This window comes from Silene latifolia, chromosome 10 (genome assembly GCF_048544455.1).
Source record: "Silene latifolia isolate original U9 population chromosome 10, ASM4854445v1, whole genome shotgun sequence".
NCBI classification, from domain to species: domain Eukaryota; kingdom Viridiplantae; phylum Streptophyta; class Magnoliopsida; order Caryophyllales; family Caryophyllaceae; genus Silene; species Silene latifolia.
Window position 1 is genome coordinate 30,515,688 of NC_133535.1, and position 21,837 is coordinate 30,537,524.

General features: G+C 38.2%; 1 non-coding gene across 1 annotated transcript; it reads right to left on the reverse strand.

The window, feature by feature from the left end:
• Nucleotides 1-456: 456 nt before the first annotated feature.
• On the reverse strand, nucleotides 457-563 carry LOC141610341 (small nucleolar RNA R71). Its single transcript, XR_012528244.1, has one exon. It is a non-coding gene; the product is annotated as a small nucleolar RNA R71 (small nucleolar RNA).
• Between the last annotated feature and the right edge of the window lie 21,274 nt (nucleotides 564-21,837).

Sequence of the window (21,837 nt, forward strand, 5' to 3'; positions counted from 1 at the left end):
TTAGACGATCTAAAAATTCTTGAAGAGGAGGAGGTTTCAAGTTCACCATCTCCACCACCACCACCACCATCTTCTACTAAAAAGATGGTGAAACTTTCCGATCACTCAAAGCCCACCGCGGCCATGCTTCCAGCCGGTATCACAACTACTCAAATTACCGCGCCGGACTTCGAGATCAAATCGGCTTTTATTAGCCTTGTGGAGAGGAAGCAATTTGGGGGAAGTCCTTTGGAGGATCCCAATTTGCATGTGCAAAATTTCTGTGATTATTGCTCCATGATCCGTCAAACAGGCGTCACTCAAGCCCAAATAACGGATATACTTTTCCCTTTCTCATTGAAAGACAAGGCCAAGCTTTGGATCAATAGCCTTGACCGCACCGCCATGGGAATCACCAATTGGGAGACATTGGCTCTTGCTTTCTATCAAAAGTTTTTTCTACTGGAGAAAACTCAAACTTTGAGGAGCCAAATCACCGGATTCCGTCAACAAGCTCTTGAGAGCTTATATGAAGCTTGGGAGAGGTACAAAGAGCTACAAATGCAATGCCCACGTCATGGGCTAGATGATTGTTTTCTAGATATAACACTCTACAATGGATGTTGTGCTGAGTCCCGAAGGATTCTTTATTCCGCCAACAATGGGCGGTTTGATCAAATTGACACTGATATTGCTCATGCCACGATCGAATCTATGGCGGTCCATGATGCACAACATGTCAATTCCCGAAGTGTGCCACTCAAAGTTAAAGAAGAATCCTCCGGCAACTCCGTCTTGCTAGCTCAAATTGCCTTACTCCAACAACAATTGGCGGAAAGAGATGCTAGAGATTCCCTACAACAACTCAATGTCGTGTCTTCTACAAGTCAAATCATTGTTTGTGACGGTTGCAGAGGTGCGGGTCATTACACCGCTCATTGCCAAGCTCTTATTGAAGAGGTAAATGCGTTTCAAGCTTTAAGATAAACTTCTTATCCACCGGTTACATTTTCAAATACATATAATCCAAATACAAGATTTCACCCGAATATGTCTTATAGAAGCAAAAATGTGTTTAATCCTCAACCTCAACCCCCACCACAACAAAATGCCTATGTTCCTCAACAACAAAAGTATAATCCTCCACCGGGTAATCAAAATCAACAAAGGCCCCCACAACACAATTACCAACAAAATCAACCCCCACCACAAAATTCTCAACAAAAAAACCAAGGGGGAGGTAAGCTTGAGGGCTTGATAGTCCAAATGCAAAAGGAATTGTTGGCTCAAATTCAAAAGAATGAGCAAGCTCAAAATGCCGCGATCAAGATGTTGGAGCAACAAATGGCTCAACTAGCCTCATCTAGCTCTTCAAGGAAAACGGTTCAACTACCCCCTCAAGGTGAGCAAATGCTATCTCCTTAAGAAGTGGTACAAAATATGATGGGCCATCCATGCCCAAAGAAGATGAGGAGGTACTTGTTGAGTTGGAGATTTCTCCAAATGGTGAAGAAAGTGAAGATGTTCCAAAGAAGGTTGATGATCCACTTGTTGTTGAAAAAGTCAAGGATGTGGAGGATGCTCCTCCAAAGAAAGATGTTGAAGCATAGGTGCCGGAAAAAGTCAAAGTGCCATTCCCTCATAGATTGGCAAAGCATCAAAAGACTTCTCAATTCGGTAAGTTCATGGAAGTTTTGAAAAATCTCCGTGTAACCGTTCCCTTTACCGAATTAATCACTCAAATTCCATGTTATACTAAGTTTATGAAAGACATTTTAACTAAGAATAGGACTTTTGACGAAGTTGAAACAATAGCTCTCACCGCCGAGGTGAGTGCTCTTTTGCAAAACAAGTCCCCTCCTAAGTTAAAAGATCCCGGTAGCTTTTCTATTCCATGCACAGTTGGCACCTATCAAATTGATAAAGCTTTATGTGATTTAGGTGCTAGTGTGAGTGTAATACCTTACTCTATTTGTGCTAAGTTTAATATGGGAGTCTTAAAATGCACTATTGTTACATTGCAAATGGCGGACCGTTCTATTAAACGCCCTTTGGGAGTTTTGGAGGATGTTCCTGTTAGGGTTGGTAAGTTTTTCATTCATGTTGATTTCATTGTTCTTGACATGGCCGAAGATGCCCAAATCTCAATCATTTTGGGAAGACCCTTTTTACATACCGCGGGTGCATTAATTGATGTTAAGAATGGTAAAATTATATTGGAAGTGGGTGACGATAAGGTCACATATAATTTGAATAGTGTCATGAAGAGTCCTATGATACAAGAGTCTTGTTATTTTATTGACATTTTGGATGTTGTTGACATTGTCATAGAAGACTCTACACCTCGATCTTTATCTAAAGATCCCTTGGAGGCACTCTTGTTATTGGAATCATTTGCAGGTGATGATGAGATTGGAAATGAGGATATTGATGCTTTGGAGAAAGAATTGGATGGAGAAGAGCTATCATTGGAGGAAAACTCACACTTTATAGGTTTGGTTGCTACACCTCAAGACCTTGAGGTACAAAAACCCGAACTTAAACCCCTTCCTTCCAATTTGAGCTATGCTTTTCTAGATGATAAGGAGATGTGTCCGGTAATTGTTAGTGCTAAATTGAATGAGAGTCAATTGTCTAAATTGCTTGATGTCTTAAGGTCTCACAAGAAAGCCATTGGATAAAAACTTGACGATTTAAAGGGTATAAGCCCCAAATTTTGCATGCATAGAATTAATCTTGAGGAAGATCATAAACCATGTGTCCAAGTCAAAGATGACTAAATCCTAACATGCAAGAAGTGGTTAAAAAGGAAGTGCTTAAATTGTTGGATGCGGGAATTATTTATGTAATTTCCTATTCTAAATGGGTGAGTCCGGTCCAATTGGTTCCTAATAAAGGGGGAACCACCGTAATCAAAAATGATAAAAATGAACTAATTCCAACTAGAATTGTGACGGGTTGGAGAATGTGCATTGACTATAGGAGGCTAAATTTAGCCACCAAGAAAGACCACTACCCATTGCCTTTTATTGACCAAATGTTGGAGCGGTTGGCATGTCACAAGTATTTTTGCTATCTAGATGGTTATTCTGGGTTCTTTCAAATACCCATTCACCGGGATGACCAAGAGAAGACCACATTTACATGTCCCTATGGTACTTTTACTTACTGTAGAATGCCTTTCGGTCTTTGTAATGCCCCCGCCACTTTCCAGCGTTGCATGATAAGCATCTTTTTCGACTTTATCGAGTTTATCATGGAGGTGTTTATGGATGACTTTAGTGTCTATGGTTCTTCTTTTGATGCATGTTTGGCTAACTTGTCTAGAGTGTTGAAGCTTTGTGAAGAAGTTGACTTAGTGTTGAATTGGAAAAAGTGTCACTTTATGGTGAATGAGGTAGTGGTGCTTGGTCATATTGTCTCGAAAAGAGGAATTGAAGTGGATCGTGCTAAGGTCCAAGTTATTGAGCAACTACCTCCACCGGTAAATGTGAAGAGTGTAAGGAGTTTCTTAGGCCATGCGGGATTCTACCGCCGTTTTATTAAAGATTTTTCTAAGATTGCAAAACCCCTTACGAAGCTTCTTTTAAAAGATGCTCCCTTTGTGTTTACTAACGATTGTCTTGAGTCTTTTAATAGGATCAAGAAGGCTTTGATTTCCGCACCAATCATCCAATCACCGGATTGGAACTTGTCATTCGAGCTCATGTGTGATGCAAGTGACTATGCGGTAGGTGTCGTGCTAGGACAAAGAAAGGACAAGGTTCTCCATGCTATCTACTATGCTAGTAAAACCTTGGATGCGGCTCAAATCAATTATGCCACCACGGAGAAAGAGCTACTTGCCATTGTCTATGCCTTAGACAAATTTTGCTCTTACTTGATCGGTTCAAAAGTCATTGTTCATACCGATCATGCCGCACTAAAGCACCCCCTAGCCAAACAAGAAGCTAAGCCAAGGTTGATACGATGGATCTTGCTCTTGCAAGAATTTGATCTCGAGATTAAAGATAAGAAGGGGGCGGAAAAGGTTGTTGCCGATCACCTATCCCGTTTGAAGTTCAATGATGGAGGTATTGAATTACCTATCGATGATTCCTTCGCCGATGATGTTTTGATGATGTTGGAAGCCAATACTCCTTGGTATGCCGACATAGTCAACTATCTAGTTGTAAGAGAATTGCCACCAAACCTTTCATATCAACGAAGGAAGAAGTTCCTACATGATGCCAAGTTCTTCCTATGGGACGATCCAAATTTGTTCACACATTGCTCCGACAGGCTATTCCGGAGATGTATCCCACATTGGGATATGAAAGGGGTGTTAGAAGGATGCCATTATTCTCCTTATGGAGGTCATCATGGACCATCCAAGACCGTTGCAAAGGTGTTGCAATCCGGCTTCTATTGGCCAACTATGTTCCAAGATGCTAAAAATTTTGTGATGGCTTGCGATACTTGCCAAAGGACGGGTTCCATATCAAGGAGGCACGAGATGCCTTTAAATGATATCTTGGAAGTGGAGGTATTCAATGTTTGGGGTATTGATTATCAAGGACCGTTTCCTTCCTCAAAAAGGAATCGGTATATTTTGGTTGCCGTTGATTATGTCTCTAAATGGGTAGAAGCAATTGCTACTCCAAGAAATGATGCTCGTGCCATGATCAACTTATTCAAGAAGATCATATTTTAGAGGTTTGGTGTTCCAAGAGCGGTCATTAGTGATCGTGGTACTCATTTTGGTGAGAAATAACTTGATGCCTTATTGGAGAAGTATGGAGTCTATCATCAAAGAGGCTTGGCTTACCATCCACAAACTAGTGGCCAAGTGGAGGATTCTAACCGTGAGATCAAGTCCATACTTGAGAAAGTTGTTGCCAAGTCACGGAAGGATTAGAGTATGAAGCTCGATGATACCTTGTGGGCCTACCGTACCGCATATAAGACACCTATTGGTACCTCACCATATAGGTTGGTCTATGGAAAGGCATGCCATCTCCCTGTTGAGATAGAACAAAAGGCTTATTGGGCGGTTAAGGTGCTTAACATGGATCCGAAATTGAGTGGAGAAAAGCGGTTATTGCAACTCAATGAACTTGATGAATTCCGTTTCTAAGCTTATGAGAGCTCCCGTCTCTACAAGGAGAGAACAAAAAGATGGCATGATAAGAAGATCTTGAACAAGGAGTTTCAAATTGGTGATAAGGTGTTGCTATTCAATTCCCGTTACAAGCTATTTTTGGGCGAGTTACGATCACGGTGGTCTGGTCCATATACTGTCACAAATGTCAACAAGTCCGGTTCCGTTGAAGTGATGACCACCAAGTGCGAAAAGTTCAAAGCAAATGGCCACCGTTTGAAAATTTATCATGAGAATGTGATCGTTGGTGTGATAGAGGAAATGACCGTTCAACCTCTACCAAAGAAAGCTTAAACCGACTCAAGCTTTTACGTCGTGTGGGACGTTAATCCAGCGCTTCTTGGGAGGCAACCCAAGCTTTTTATTTGCTTTTATTTATTTTTGTTTTTAAATTTCCGCAATTTAATGTTTTTCATAGATTAGTAATAAAATACTCGACTTGACGATGTTTCTTTTTGTGATTTATAGGTGAAAATGAAGAAATGAGATTTAAAGGAGAATATGGAACGCTTCCCCATGCAAGAACCTCATTCGGGGACGTAGTTTTCGAAAAACGGGACGGAATTAAATAAAACGAGGAAGCAAGTCAAAAAGTCAAGGACCGGTCAACCCCGATCGGGGACGTGGATTTCTACTTTCTTGGCTGCTACTTTACACGGGTAAAAAAAATTCATTATCTCCAAATCCTCAAACCCGACGGTACTCCTATATACTTCTCCTCTCATTTTCATCACATTTATTCACTCAAAATCACTAGGAAACATCTAGTTCTTCATTATTTTGCAAGATTCAATCAACCATTAACATCAACAAGTAAGTTCCTCTTTCTTTTCTCTTTAATTTCATCCATTTCAATCAATTTAATCAAGTTTTGCAAACCCTAACTCAAATTGGGGGAATTTGATTTTGTGCTTATTTGTGCTAGAAATTGATTGTAGAATGCTCTATTCATGTTTATAGTATGAATTAGTTCACCAATTCGTTCTATTATGTCTATTTGGATGAATTTTAGTTTGCCTTAAGATGAATTTTTGTCTTAAATTTCAGAAAAATGGCACCAAGAAGACCTCCTACCCAAGGTGCTTCTAAAAGGAGAAGAGGTGAGGCGGAATCCTCCCGGGCTGCGGAGGATGTGCAAATGGAAGAGGTCCCGGAGTGGCAAGACCCGGATTTTCATGGAGTGATCTTCAATTCACAAAAGCAATATGACAATTGGGTCATCCGAAAGAGCAAAGGTATAAAACCAACTAAATTTATCAACCAAGCTTCTTTAAACAACATTGGAATTGAGAAAAATGTTAAGACTTTGTTTAAAAATCTTGGTATGAAGCATTGTTATACAATGGATTATAAGACCTTTCCCAAGTTCACCCTTGAGTTTTTGAGCTCTTTTGAGTTTCATAGGTCTAGGAAACCAGGTGTTGTGCTTTTTGTGACCTTCCGATTGTTTAATGATGACTATAATATGGACCTAGCGGATTTCGCTAATATCTTCCAATTGCCCCATAAGGACTTACCTACCGAATCCCCCGACTCTTATAACCCCGTTTTGACATGGAATGCCATTTCTCACTTCCCTTTTCAAAGTTGGGACCATTGCCCTCATCAATACATACATTACCCCGACATTCGGGTTTGGCAAAGGTTTTTATGGGATGGACCTTTTTTGAGAGAAATGAGCCTCACTCGGTGAGGAAAATTGAGGTAGATATTTTGGGTGCATTCTTGAATGTTAATGGTGATGATACATGGGGAATCAATATCCCCTACCACTTTACGGTCCACTTGACCAAACAATGTAACCCCAAGAATAGTTGTATTGTCTTAGGAGGGTTGGTTACAAAGATTACTCAGCACTTGTGTCGATTCAACCAACAAAATACCAACTTGAGACCATTGCTTATGTATAGGGAAAAAGGGGTTGGGCTATATTATTAATACTTTCTTTCTTGTAATTGGTTTAGGGATGCTTACCCTAACATGGTTTGGAAGATAGGTAGGCAAGACTCCGAAGAAAGAAATTAAGGCTTTAGTCCACACTAAGCCTTATCATGGGAGTGCCCCTTTTACTAGACCTAATTACCATTTGGACCTAAGAGGTGAGACACGTACCACCGTTGAGCGGCATGAGGGAGGTCAACCCTCTCAAGCACGCCATTCCACCTCTAGTATTCATTCACCCTCTAGTCTAGAAATGATGGATATGATGCGTGACTTGAACTTAAGTGTTAATACAATTCGTGACGACCAAAGACTTGCATTGCATCCAATTTATGATCATTTTGCTAGGCAAGGAGTAATCCAACCTGAGGGGCCACACCCTTCATTTTATACTTATCCTCCGGGTGGATTTCCTCCTCCCACTCCCACTCCCCCTCCTAACAATGATGCAAGTACTTTTACTACATATGCTCCCGGTCCAGATTTTTGTGGTTTGGATTATGGAGTTGAGGCATTACATGGAGGATATGGTGGATATGGTGGCTATGGAGGATATGGTGGTTATAGTAGCTATGGTGATGGTCTTGGTAGTGGCTAAAACATTGGTGAGTATGTCACTCCTCTTCAATAGGATGATTCTAGTGGAAGTGGTCAACAAGGTGAAGCAAGTGGAAGTGGTAAGAAGAAGAAAGGGAGGAAAGGGTTCAACTTTTGGCCTTTTTCTTAGTTGAATGAGAAGAAATCCCCCAAATTCATGCTAGCTTGGGGGGAGGCTAGCAAGTCGAGTAAGTTTTATTTGCTTTGCATTTTAGTTTAGGTCTTGCAACCCATTAAATATGACCTCTAGTCCTTCTTGTTTTGTGCTTTGAGCCATTTTTATGGTTTAGTTGGGTAATTTGAATTGTTGTCACATTGAGGAAAATGTTGTGTTTAGCTTGGGGGGGGGGGGGGGGATTGCATTTGCATATAGTGTAGTTTGCATGTAGTGTAGAAAATTTGAAAATTTTTGAGAGAAATTTTATGTTTTGTGCTTGCTTGTCACCTACTTTCCTCTTTGCTTATCCTAATGATAGCTTTTGGCTAATGATTTGTTCTTATATGATAGGATAATAGCTACATGGGGATGTCTTGACATAGTAGGTGGGAAATGGAAAATGAACCGAATAGGCTTGATCTTAACTTTTGGCAAGCTACAAAATGGTAAGGTAGAACCTCTTTTGACCGATGCATCCATATCCGGTCTCTCTTAGGTGAGTGTAGGTGTCTCCTTATGATGTGTGTTTCATCAAAACGCACAAGTATGGTTCTCATGTCATCTCTTTGTAAGCATGCATTCATTTGTTATAGTATTTTGTAGCCATTCACATGAATATATTTGCCTTCTTGACCCCTTCACAAACAATTTTTCCTAGCTACATTATAACTTGCCTACCTTGTTGAGCTAGTAGCTTTGTTTGGTCTTGTTTGGGTGCTCAATTGGGATTTGTTTCATAGTTTGGAAAATCATATGAGCTTGGTCTTAATGCTCAAAAAAAAAAGATTGCACAAAATTGAAAGAGAAGAATGATGAAGAGAAAAAAATGAAAAATTGAGAAAAAAGTTGAGAAAAGAAAAGAAAAAAAAGAAATGAAAAAGCATGGAATGAAAATGAAAAAAAAAAAAGTACGAACTGAAAAGAAGAAAAAGAAAAGAAGAAGTTGATGTAAAAAACTCTCATACATTATTCACATATTTTGGAGAGTTTTCTTATAATTTGAATTGCAAATTGGGTTAGAATTTGGATTGAGCATCCTTGCATTTGGTTGTTGCTAACTTGACATTAGCTCCACAATCCATAGTTTATTTGTTCCCCCATTCTTACCCATTACATATTGCCTTCTTCCTACCCATTTGGCTTCTTTATCATGCTTGCATTTGATTGTTTTGGCTTACTAGTTTTGATTGATTACCATATTAGATTGCGGGCACATTGTTATAAGTCGAGGATAGTTGAGTGTTTATTCACAAAATTGTCCTTTCACATATAAAAGAGTTTGAGTGCACCGTGAGAGTCCGTAAGTCAAAAGATCATGCAATAGCTTAAAGATTCATTCAAAGTTTTCCATGCTACGTCGTCGTGTAAATATCATCCATGTTTTGCTTTATTCCTTGCCCATGTTGTTTTGGGTTTCTAAATCATTATGCTTAGCTTGTTTAGGATATTGCAATTGATGGGATGTGATTTCTTGCTTGGGGACAAGCAAGGGTTTAGCTTGAGGGAGTTTGATAAGTGCATATTTTATATATTTTTACCCCTATATTAGCTCCATTTTACATGTCATTTAGCACTTATCATAGTGTTTTTAGCTAATGTTTGTTATTCTAGTTGCAATTGCTTGTTTCCACATGTTTTGTTGGAGTTTAAGCTTTTAAGGGCCAAAATCCAACAAAAATGCAAGCTAGAGTGCAATGGCTAAGCAAGACCAAGTATTGGACTAGCATGGAGTATTTGCATGGGTTTTGCATGGAGAAATTGATGGATTAATATGTGTAATGCAAATGTTGTCAACAATCAAAGTCAAGCCCAAATTCAAGTCCAAGTCAAAGTGGAAAGCATAAGATTCCAACATGCATAGGATACTCTTTGGAAGCCCTAAAGATGATAGAGCAAGCATTTACCCGGGTGCATTAAGGGTCATTAATCACGTACTTTGGATTCCCTCAACAATTAAGCGAGGAATTAAGTGAAATAAACCCGGACAACCACGCCCCCGATCGAGGCTGGCAACCTCGATCGGGGTTGACCCTCTCATGCCACTTTACGTTATGCCCCTATTTTCTTATAAATAGGGGCCTTAAGCCGTCATTAGGGTCATCTCATTCTTACGTCTTTCATACTTTACAATAGCCTTAAGCATAATTTCTCTCATAGTTTTCATATTTGTTTTCAATATTGTCAAGCTTGTTGTTATCAAACATTTGGTTCTTAATATATTTCAAGCATTTGGTTCTACTTTATTTCTTCCATACAAGTTCATTTCCACTACGATATTTCTATTTCTAGTTTACGATTTTACATTTCTATTTAGTTTACGCATAGTTTATCTTTAGTACTTTATTTTTATTACATTAGCATTATATTTTTATTACATGTTATACCATTTAGTTTATATAGTTCATACAATCATGTTTAGCATTTCTTACAACAAAGTTTATAATTTACATTTCGCCATGAGTAGCTAAATTCCTTAGTCTAGGGGCTAAGGAAGCCATGCAATATCAAATATGTAAAATGTTAAAATAGGTTGATATAATATTGTCTAATTGTTTCTATCACATGTTTGTATCATCATGTTTAATCTATGTTTAAAAGGCCTTATTCATCGATTAAGTTTGTTCATTCGTTCTAAAAGTCGAGAGGCATGGAATTGAATTAGACTAAGCATGTGTAATAGGACGACCTAGTCATAGACGAGAGTTTCTCTAGGACCCGGTCTATGGTTGACACTAATACCGTAAGGTGGGTGTCTCTAAGCCTAAACAATTGACAATGTTATTGATATCGAGTTTAACATAATCGTATATTTACCTTTGCATGTGTGACCCGACTCCCCTAGACTCCCTTTTATTATATAGTTTACATCTTAATTTTTATTAGTCATCAAACCAAACAAATAAACCCAAAACGAAATCGATCTTAATAGAAATCTTCCCATAGCATTTCACAACGCAATTCCCGTCTCCTTGTGTTCGACCCCTATTGTTACATTAATTTGTGTCTAGGGTAATTATCTTTGCATAGGTACACGATAGCCTATCAGTCTATCAATAGCCGAAATACTCAATGGGGGGTGAATTGAGGAATAAAAAACTTAGCCAACTTTTTCGATTATAAGTAATTAATTATTTAAAGTTTGTTGATTACACTTTAACTAATTAACGAATTAAAACAACGCGTAAATAAAAATGAAACAAACGAAAGAGAAGAGAGACACACACGATTTTTGAAGTGGTTCAGTTTCACAAATCGAAACCTACGTCCACTATTCTCGATTAATAAATTTAGTACCTGTCTACGGATTACAAATTTACTAACCCAACTCGTATAACTAACCCTAGTTGTAACTCAAATGAGTATCGTTAAATACTCGAGTGACTTACGCTAATAAGAAAGCACTAATGATTCTACTAAAACTTAACGTTAATGAACAAGTAAGAAATCAATTAAGCACTATTATCTTACGTCATTACTCTTTCATGGACGCTTTTACTCATTCACGGACTTTTTTCCATAATTTTTCCATTTCATGTCCTTTTCTAAAAAACAAAGAATACAGTTTCTCTCTCTCCTTTCCCTACTCTAAAAATTAGTCCTACTCTTACCAAAATCATCAATTGTGCAATTTAATTCGCACATTAAACAAGTAATTATTCTAATTTGATCGACAATCAATCAAATTTTTGTATCAAAATTAACTGCATATACTTCAATTAAGAAATTTTTTTCAATTAGGGTTTATGGAGGAAGTTATGGTTCGTGTGGCGGGTTGCCTGAAGGGGATGGGGCAGGGCAGTGGTCGTCATTGTAGGGGTGGGGGTATGATGGTCGTGCGACTGAAGTCGGGGAGGGATGGTGATTGTGGGTTTGGGGTAGGACGAATGGTGGTGGTAGGTGTGCGACGATGGTGGTAGGGGCGGGGGTCGCAGATGGAAGAAGGTGAATGTTGCGCGATCGGAGAGATCTGGGTGGTGCGTAGGCGGGAGTGAGGGGGTGGTCCAATGGTGGCACGGGAGGGGGAGAAGGGTTTTTTTTTCGTTACTTTCTAGGTGTGGCGGGTGGCAGTCTGGGTGGGTAGCCTTGGCTAGGTGTGTGCAGGCATCTGGGGCGGTGGGGCAGTGGAGGGAGCAACGAGACAGTGGTTGTTGGGGTAGTGGTGGTGGTGGTGGTTGATAGTTGGTAGGAGAGAATTGAAAGGTTAAATTTAGTTGAGAACAAAAAAATAGTATTGAAATAATAAGGGTATAATGGTCATTTATGTCCATGATTGAGTAAATCATGTCCACGAATGAGCACCACCCTTATCTTATAACGATAACGAAAGAACGAATGCACAAGTTTATAAATCACGACCTTTTTCGAAAATAACAAAACGGTTTTTGCTTTAAAACACGGTTTTTGCTTTTTGAAAATAAATCAAAATTATGCTCAAAGGTCTTTTTTTCAAATGTAGCAAAGAGTAAAGTATTTATAGTAAAAGAGGAGGTAAGGCTCACGGTTTCACGAAACCCTAGATGGCCGAAATATAAGATATGTAAACAAATCATATCTTATTATTTCTATCCTTAAAATCTTAGAAAATAATAGAGAATAACTAAAAGATAACTTTATCAATTATTCTTCTATTATCTTTTCCTTAAATCTTAAGATATGATAAGATTTTCCATAACAAAAATATCTTTATCATATATAACCATATCATGCTAAATATAAAAGATATGTTAAGATAATCCTAGAGAATAAAATCTTAACAATAATCAACTTATATTATTAGGTTTACACGAGAGCAACACGGCTCATAGGCCTCATTTTCTGTGAAAACCCTAGCTTGACATTAGGTTAGATTTAGGGTTTAAGAGTGTGTAGTATTAGAAACCCTAATTAGTAATATGACTCAACTCATACGTTGATTCAACATAATTACTAATTATAAGCATAAAATAAAACCACACTTAATATGAATATAAGCTTCCTCGTAAAATAAATAATTCTACTAAGAACATTAAAAAGAATAAAAACAGTTTTCTAAAAACAATTTAAAAACAATTTTGTCGTGCATTATATAGACTTCACATCTCGATGTTATAGTAGAAGAGCTATAACATTGAGCTCTTATATAAGCAATGTTATAGTTGTGAAGCTATAACTTTACCAATCTAAGAAGGGCATTCTTACGTTACCATTACGAGATAACCACCTACACTATTCTAATCTTCTTAGGAGATATTCGAATGTAGGCTTCTTCATTATTCAAGCTTGATTAATCTTTAAATGAGTTTCATCTTCTCATGAAAGCTTGAATAATACTTCAACAGCTTGTAGTATCTTGATCCTTGATTGAGGGCTTGATCATAATATGTTCTTATACACTTCCATCACAATTTTTTAATGCTTGCATTTAGTAAGTTCAATATAAAAGACTAAACAAACAATTACGCGCAACGAGTATATAAAATATCAAGTACTCTTGACAACATCAAAACATAAACATATATTTATATGGTCCAATAACGAGGATGTTGGACAGTATCGGGTCGTAGAGAACCCATCATCCTAGAGGGTGTTGACTCAGAGGTTGACCCGAAATCCTAGAGGACGTTATTTTAGTGTTATAGAGACGTCCTCGAGCACGGACAGGTTGAGGCCGAAGAGGGATAGTTCTTGGGTCCTGAGAAAAACTGTTCCTTGTGGTCCTAGTAACAGTTCCGTCTTACGGAGTTTTGCTGGGCACGTTGCGTTCAAGAGTTGGTCGGAGCCTAACCCGGAGAAGATTAGATCATCACTCAATTACTATGAGAGGCCGAAATGTACGAGGGAGATTAGGGAGATATATCTCCTTGAGGTTGTTGCTGCTAGGGTAGAGGCGAGCCGTCTTTGAGTTTTGAGGGGATGTTTTACCACCGGTCTAGACGATAACCTTCTTAGTGCTTTTATAGAGAGGTGGCAGTCGGATACTAACACTTTCCATATGCCTTTTGGAGAGAATAGTATCATGCTCCACGATGTTAAGCATATTCTTGGGCTATGTGTTAGTGGTGACCGAGTGTGTGTGGACGGTATGGACGAGGTCGATGATCCGGGTTTGAGGGGGAAGATTGTTAAGTTTTATGGAGTTCTTGAGTCCAAGGTGGTACCACCACGCTATAAGAATGGTGGTTTACTTACGTCGGAGCTGAGGAAAGTTATTGAGGGAGGGAATGAGCATGACTCGTTTCGGGCTTACCTCTTGATTTTATTGGGACATACTCTTTTCATGGATAAGAGTGGTGATAGGGTGAACGCTTAGTTGTTGCCCTTGCTTGATAGTCTTGATCGGGTTGATTCCTATGCTTGGGGTGCCGCCTTTTTGGCTTACTTGTACCAGCAGTTATGGATAGCATCACTCTGAGATAATATTGGTGTTACTGGGTGTCTACTGTTACTCTAGGCATGGATATACAAGTACTTTCCCCGGTTCCGACCTGGCGCCGGATTCTATCTCGAGGGCAGACCTCTAGTCCAGGCTTGGGCCCGCTTGCCTCGGTCTAGGGTGATTATGAGAGTTTTCAGATGCATCGCCATAGTTTGGACGGGTTTAGGGCGGATCATGTCCGATGGTTGCCCTACGGGAAACGTCCCCATGTATCTTGTAGGACGTTGCTTTACTCGGATTTTATTCATCAGACTATCCCGTAACCAATGCCGATTCCGTCTCATGAGCATCGTCCGGCGAACGGGAATTATAGGCTTGAGTTCGGGGAAGAGCCCGATAGGATGTGCGGGATTATCTTCAACTGATAAACTGTCGAGTGTGACAACTGTCGCAATATCAACATTTCGCCTTCTACGACATCTTCTCGGTGTCAAACTCATGTAGCTTGCCAGTTCTCAATGTTCCGTTGGTATAACGTATCAAGGTGAGCAATATTAGCATCTCGGTATGTCAACCAAGTGGGGTGAAGTGGTGGCATAGATAGACTCTCAGGCGGCCCTTTAGAATGTAACCGCATCCAATGGTTATGATAGAGAATAATCCACATAATACCGGACGGTTGTCGGTCTTCATTTGGGGTCTTCAATGGCATGATATTTTGCAACTCCCGTCCAAAACTTTCTTTCCATTTTCCCTTCGTGTATGACTAATAACACGTATTGTCCAGTTGAAAAGAATTGCAAACACGAGCAAATGGTCGGCACACATACATTAGTCCATCTCACAACTAATCGGAGCAAAGAACTCAGTCAGTATAAGATCCGACTCAAACCCTGTCAGACCGGTGGTCGATGATGGATAAATTTCGAACAACTGTTTGTATATATCGTCGCTCTTCATCTCCCTGGCACACCATTCCCGCATAACTATATAATCTACCTCTTGCCCTCGTTGGGCGTGAGATATAACCCGGAATCCACAATGCCCGTCATCTCCAACATCCGCCCAACCGTCAAAGTGGCCCCAAAGCACCTCGGAAGCAACGTATCGTTTGGCCCATGGTGATATAAGGCCAATGGTGAAGTTCCTTCCAACGGAGCACTGGGAGCTCCTGATACAAAATTACCATGTCTTTGTTGTGATGGTTGTGCATTTGTTGAACCGTCAGTGCTTGGTGTCCTGAACTTCCTTTGAGAATGTTCGAAACCCAACTTATTTCCAGTTGTAGAACCTCTCATATGACCTTTCGGATGCTCGTTAATAGGGGTGGCAAAATATCCTCGTCCTCCGGGTGTTGGAAGTCATGCAACAAGTCTATGGTGCCGCCCTTCGATAACCGGGTCACTGTTTCTCATACCTTCAACTAATTTCTCAAACAAATCACCATCATTTTTTGGCATTTGTTGAGGACTAGCATACACCAATGTCTTCCAAAAGACATGAACATTCTCAAGTTGGACCCTCCGACCTCTGTTCTTCAAAGAAACCAACTTGCATGCACAAGGTAATCCATTAGTCGTTTGTAGCACGTGTCCACATTGATCCTCAACCCCGATACCCAAACCAAGGCCTCTCAAAAGTTCTTTCTCCATTATCTCTATGTCCATAGTAGACACGTTGCCATTCAACAAGGAGAAAGTACAGGACCACTTCGTATCAAGTGTGAGATGACTGCTTTTCAACCAAGCCTTCAATAGAGGATGGGCTGACTCCACATGAGAAGTTGCCGTGTTACCAAGATGAAAGCACTCGTTTGTATAGCATAATACAAATTTCGCCGTATGCTCACCCCAAGTGTTCCCGATATAAGTGGCCAAAGGTTTCCACTTGATACAAAAGATCCTCCAACAATGCTGAAACTCTTGCTCTGTAGGTGCATCGATCACTTTATTCTAACCCGATTCTGGATTTTTCATTATATGGTTCTTGTAACTCTCGCTGTGATAGATAGTGATAGCTTTAGCATTGATAGCTTTGTTCGCGTGTCATCGACACAACAAATGATCAACCCCAGGATATACTACATTAAGAGCGTTGATCAAACCCAATTCCCGGTCGATGACAAAAACAGAAGGGGACATTCCAGTGGAATCTAAAATGTCACCTAATTTCTTCAACAACCACTTGTAACTCTCCTCGGACTCGGTAGGAAGCATCGCACATGTAATTAAGAACGACGATCCGGTGGGTGTGACACCAACCATCTCAATGACAGGATTCTAATAGAAATTGTTATTATACGTTGAATCCATGATTAACACATAAGGATAAGCCCGGAACAACTCCACGGAATCGGGATGTGCCATGAAAACATGTGTGATATCTTTTGTCTCGGGATTACTCTCATACCAATACACATATTTAGTTTGTACTGCTAGAGCCAACATTTGTTGAGCGGTGTTCCTTTCACCCCTAACTTCTCGCCTAACTTTCCTTGTCTCGTTATATATTTGGGTGCTTGATGGTTGCGGTTTTTCCGGCGTTTTCAGATGATGACCATTTTTAATATCCCTCGGTAGAACCCCGGCTATAGTTTGTTGCTTAACATATGCCTTCTCCTTCTCATCCAATCCCGCGAAGTGTTGATCTCTGTCCTTATAAACTGCTACGTTGTGGTTGTGTCGTCCACCACCCTCGGAGGTTACAATGTTCTAAACTTGTTGGACCATATAGATATATGATTAGTTTTGATAATGACAAGTATGTACTTTATATTATATATACTCTTTTTTGTAATCGTTTGTTTAGTCTATAATAGATTGATTAAAGTTTACAATTTGAGCAAGTGATGTTATAGCAATCTTGGCTATAACATTGAAGATTTGTGAAGCATCGTTCAAGTAATGTTATAGTAGCTTGAGCTATAACATTAAAGATTCTTAAAGCGTCATAGTAACTGTAACAAGTTTCAAGTATGATGATCACTCAAGGAAAAGGCTTGATCAAGTCTATAACAAGCTCAAGATGAAGGGCTTATGATCAAGATAAAATGATGATCCTATCACTGAAGATCTCCATGAAGATTAGCTAGTATAAGACTTCGTCTAATAACGATATCTTAAGAAGTAATATTGGGAAGGTAAAGTTATAGCTATTTCACCTATAACTTTACTTACCAAACTTAAGGTTATAGCCATTCCTACTATAACCTTGGGTTGCATTTTAAGGCACGATTTTAATAGTTTTAAATTCAATTTTCAAAAGATAAAGTTCTTCAAATATGTTTCGAAATCGTGTGTGTATATAATAGTGATAAAATACGGGTTGTTTAGAATAAATAATTTACGTTATCCTATTGGTTAGTAAAACGACTTATGAGTCGTCATGCTACCTAGGGTTTGCTCAATTTTCTAAATCTAACCCTAATTTATTCCTTGATATTTTGACCTAGGGTTTCGGCTAAGATGGGCTTATGAGCCGTGTCGAGGCCAAACTAACTCCCTATGCAAGTAAATAATATTAGGTTAAATCCATAATATATTGCTATAAAATATTTTCATATCTTATCAATTATATTATATTTACCTTATTTACTTAATCAAAATATTTAGTAGATTAAATTAAGAAGAGATAAGATTTGTTTCTTTTGCAACAAACTACCATGCCGCACGACACACTAGGGTTTCGACAAAAGACCTAGTTTCTCTCTTCTACTATATATACGCATGATGTTCATTAATTCAAATAAGCTTTTCGAAATATAAAAATTCCTTGCAAACAATTTGAGTTTAAATTTTAATCGAGTATTTTTGTTGTTTTGCAATTGAAAATCTTTTACGAAAAGTCATGCTCTTTAAGTTGCGTATTAATTCTTAAGGTTACGTTATAAGATAATAGTACTTCATAATGTTTCTACTCGTTCAATTGTGTGAACACTTAGAGGAACAATCAAGTGCTTTCTTAGTAACTTAAGATAGTCAAAATCGAATATCTAGTGATATTCAAATCGAGTTATAGCTAGAGTTAGTTTTACGAGTGGGTTGATAATTTTGTAATCCGGAGAAAGGTACTAAAATTATTAATCGAGAATAGTGGTCGTAGGCTTCGACGTGTGAAGCTGAACCACTTCAAATATCATGTATCCTTGCAATTTTCTTTATCGTTCATTTCATAACGTTTATAAATTGTTTAGTTAATCGGTTAAAGTTTAATCAATAAACTTTAAGTAATTAATTATTTAGACATAAAATAAAAAGTGGGCATAAATTTTTAAAATGCTCAATTCACTCCCCCCCCCACCCCTCCTCGAGTATTTCGACTTGGACAGACTCTTCAAAACTATCGCCACTTGATCATTTATAACCACATATTTGCACGGCACGAATACGGAACATGCATGAACACTTCTGCGACCTCCTTGACTTCTCGGGATCATCCGTTGACGGGGGTAGCCCGTGTCTATTACATCGAAAATAATTTCCCAACAACCCATTTTCTTTTCTGTTTTCTGCTCCGTTATTTGCTTTAACCAAAGCAAACCCATTCTCGAACGCTATGTTATTAGTCCAATTGAAAGCACCATCATGAGTTAGGAAATCTAAAGTCGTCAGGAACAATGGATTGTAATCAGTTGAATTCTCGCCAAAACACTCCCACGAAACCTGATTCATGCAATTCGGACAATAGTTAGACAATAAAAACGATACATAACCTAAATAAATTACGTTAAACGGAAGCAAAACAAAAAAAAACGGGTTTATTGTCCGACCACGGACTGAAAGTTGAGACTCAAAATTCAATCTATGGCTAAACCACGAGACTCATCGTTCGACCATGGCCAAACACTGAGACTCAACGTTCGACCATGGCCAAACTCAACGTTCAGCCATGGTCTAAACGTTGAGAATCAACGTTCCACCATGAGAAAACGTTGAATCTCAAGGTTCAACCATGGTCAAACGTTGAATCTTAAGGTTCAACCATAGTCAAACGTTGAGAATCATGGTTTGGTCCATGGTTGAACGTTGAGTCTCAGTTTTGGTCCATGGGTTGTACAATTTCATATTTACGCAAAAAACTCGCAATGTTTACTACAATTAAGTAAATACGTGACGTAAATAAACTAACGAATAGATTTAACGATGCGCAAAAAAAATGAAAATTAACCAAAATAATGAAGCGATTAAGTTGTTTACGTACGAATAGATTTAACGATGCGCAAAAAAAATGAAAATTAACCAAAATAATGAAGCGATTAAGTTGTTTACGTACCGTTGATTCGGGTTTTATCATGCTAATTAATGTTATTAATTGTTGTTTTTCTTTTTTAATTTAGTTGGTTTTACTAGAATTTGAGAGAAAATTGTTTAGATAGAGAAATGAGTGTAAATGTGTAAAGGGCATGATCGTCTTTTGCAATGAAAACGTCGTCGATGAAAGTCAACCTTCTTAAAAAAATGGTCGGCAAATTCACGTGGTACTCTTGAGGTTTGACATTTGGCACGAAATACCCAAATTATTTTATCCAAAAATATTTAAGAGACTATAATTCGTGTTTACGGTTTAAAAAGTGACGTTTTTTTTTCAAATCGATCATCTTTCCGTGTTCTATGATCAGAAAAAAAATGTCGAGTTTGGAACTCGTGACCATGAGATATGATCACTCAAAGTTTGTTAAGTTAAAAAAACTGACACACAAAAAGTTCAGCCATAGGATCCAAATACGACAATTTGTTTTTTTTTTTAAATCGTAGTTCTCAGAAAGATGGTCAACAACAACAACAACATTGCCCTAGTGCCTCAATGGCTCCTGCAAATTGCGGGGTAAGAGGAGTCGGATGTACGTAGCCTTACCCTTGTACTAGAAACACAAAGAGACTATTTCCGAATGACCCAAGATGAAAATTGCGTTGAGAACTGCATCGAAGGACTGCTACTTCACAAGATAAAGAAGTGTTGTTACTTCTCAGAAAGTTGGTCGATTTGAAAAAAAAAAAAAAAAGGTGTCACTTTCTTGACTCGTAAACCCGAGTTATGACCTCTTAAAAATATCGGATAAAAAAATTAGGTATTTCATACAAAATATCAAATATTAGAGGTACTGTTTAAAATTCACAAAAAAAATTAATTGCATGAGCAATGAAACAAAAACGACGTAAGCAAATGGGATACATTCGAAAGTAGGAGAAAATATGAGGAATTTTTTGGATAATGAGTGTTCTTTAGCAAACTAATTAGGGAATTAGTGTCCGTTTTAAACTATTTTAGCCCAATGGATCCACGTCATCACTTTTTATTTTATTTTTAATTTTTATACAAAACCGCTAAGAAATCTAGCGGCTTTACAAAATGTCACCGTCCAAACATTTTTAGCTTTTTGAAAAATAGAATAGAGGATAAGCCGCTAAGATACCTAGCGGCTTTAACCGTCTTGTTAAAAAAACAAAATGATGATAGGCAATACCGCTGAGAAAGTAAGTGGCTTTATCTAACCACTTGCAGTAGATACATTAGAAAATGGTAGTGCTGATATGGTAAGCCGCTAGGATTTGTAGCGATTTCGCCTTTTAAAAAAAAAAAAAAAAACTAAGTGAAGCCGTTAGGTTTCTTAGCGGTTTTGTATAAAAATTGGAAAAAAATAAAAAGTTATGACGTGGACCCATTGGGGCAAAATAGTTTCAAACAGACACCAATTCCCCAATTAGCCTGCTAATTAACTCCAATTAACCAAAAAATTCAAATATGATAGCATGTGGTGAGAAATCACAAATTCTCCAGTACCAAGACTATACAACTAGATGTTGTAATATTCCAGAACAAAAAATTATCAAATAATATAACGTATAATATTACTCCCTCCAATTCACTATAATCTTCCACTTTACTTTTTGGGGAGTTTTTAAGAGGAAGGAAATTTGTGGTGGAAAATGGAGGAAAATGAAAATAAGAGAGAGAATGTGGGGTCACAAGTCATAAAAACCACAAATAATAGACTAATAAGGAAAGTGGAAGAACTTAGTGAATTTGCCATTTTCGGAATTGTGGAACATCTTAGTGAATAGGAGGGAGTATATGACAAGTACGTGTTATACATTATACTCCGTGTAACTCTTTCCGTATTATACAATTATATACATCATTATTATTATTATAATAATGTATTAAAATTAGATTTTACTGTGTTGATAAACATGTGAGTTGGCAAGATAAGTCACAAAGTCTTACCTCTTAAGAAAACAATCTCATTTGACCACAACATCTAACCAGCTGACATTTTGTCCTATAAATAGGATGAGCTTTCATCATTTCTAATGACATAAAACAAGAAGCTAATAAGAAAGCAAGTGATGAGATTCTAGTTAAATTAGAAGAACAAGACTTACAAATCATATGTTTCTATCCGCGAGTCAATTGGCATTAACAAATAAAGTATGATTTCGGAACCCTTCGTCGTAGAAATAAGTAATAATAATGTGATTATTGTATAGTATTATCGACCGTATAATGTTATATTATCATCATGTTACTTTCATTCTTTTTTAGGTACATTAGTCACAAATACTATCCTACAACCAGTTGTATAGGAGCATTGTACAACGGCCTCAAAGTTGTTGAGCTCTTACACAAAGTTGTTGAACAATTTTACAAGTTATTGAGCTATTTTACGAA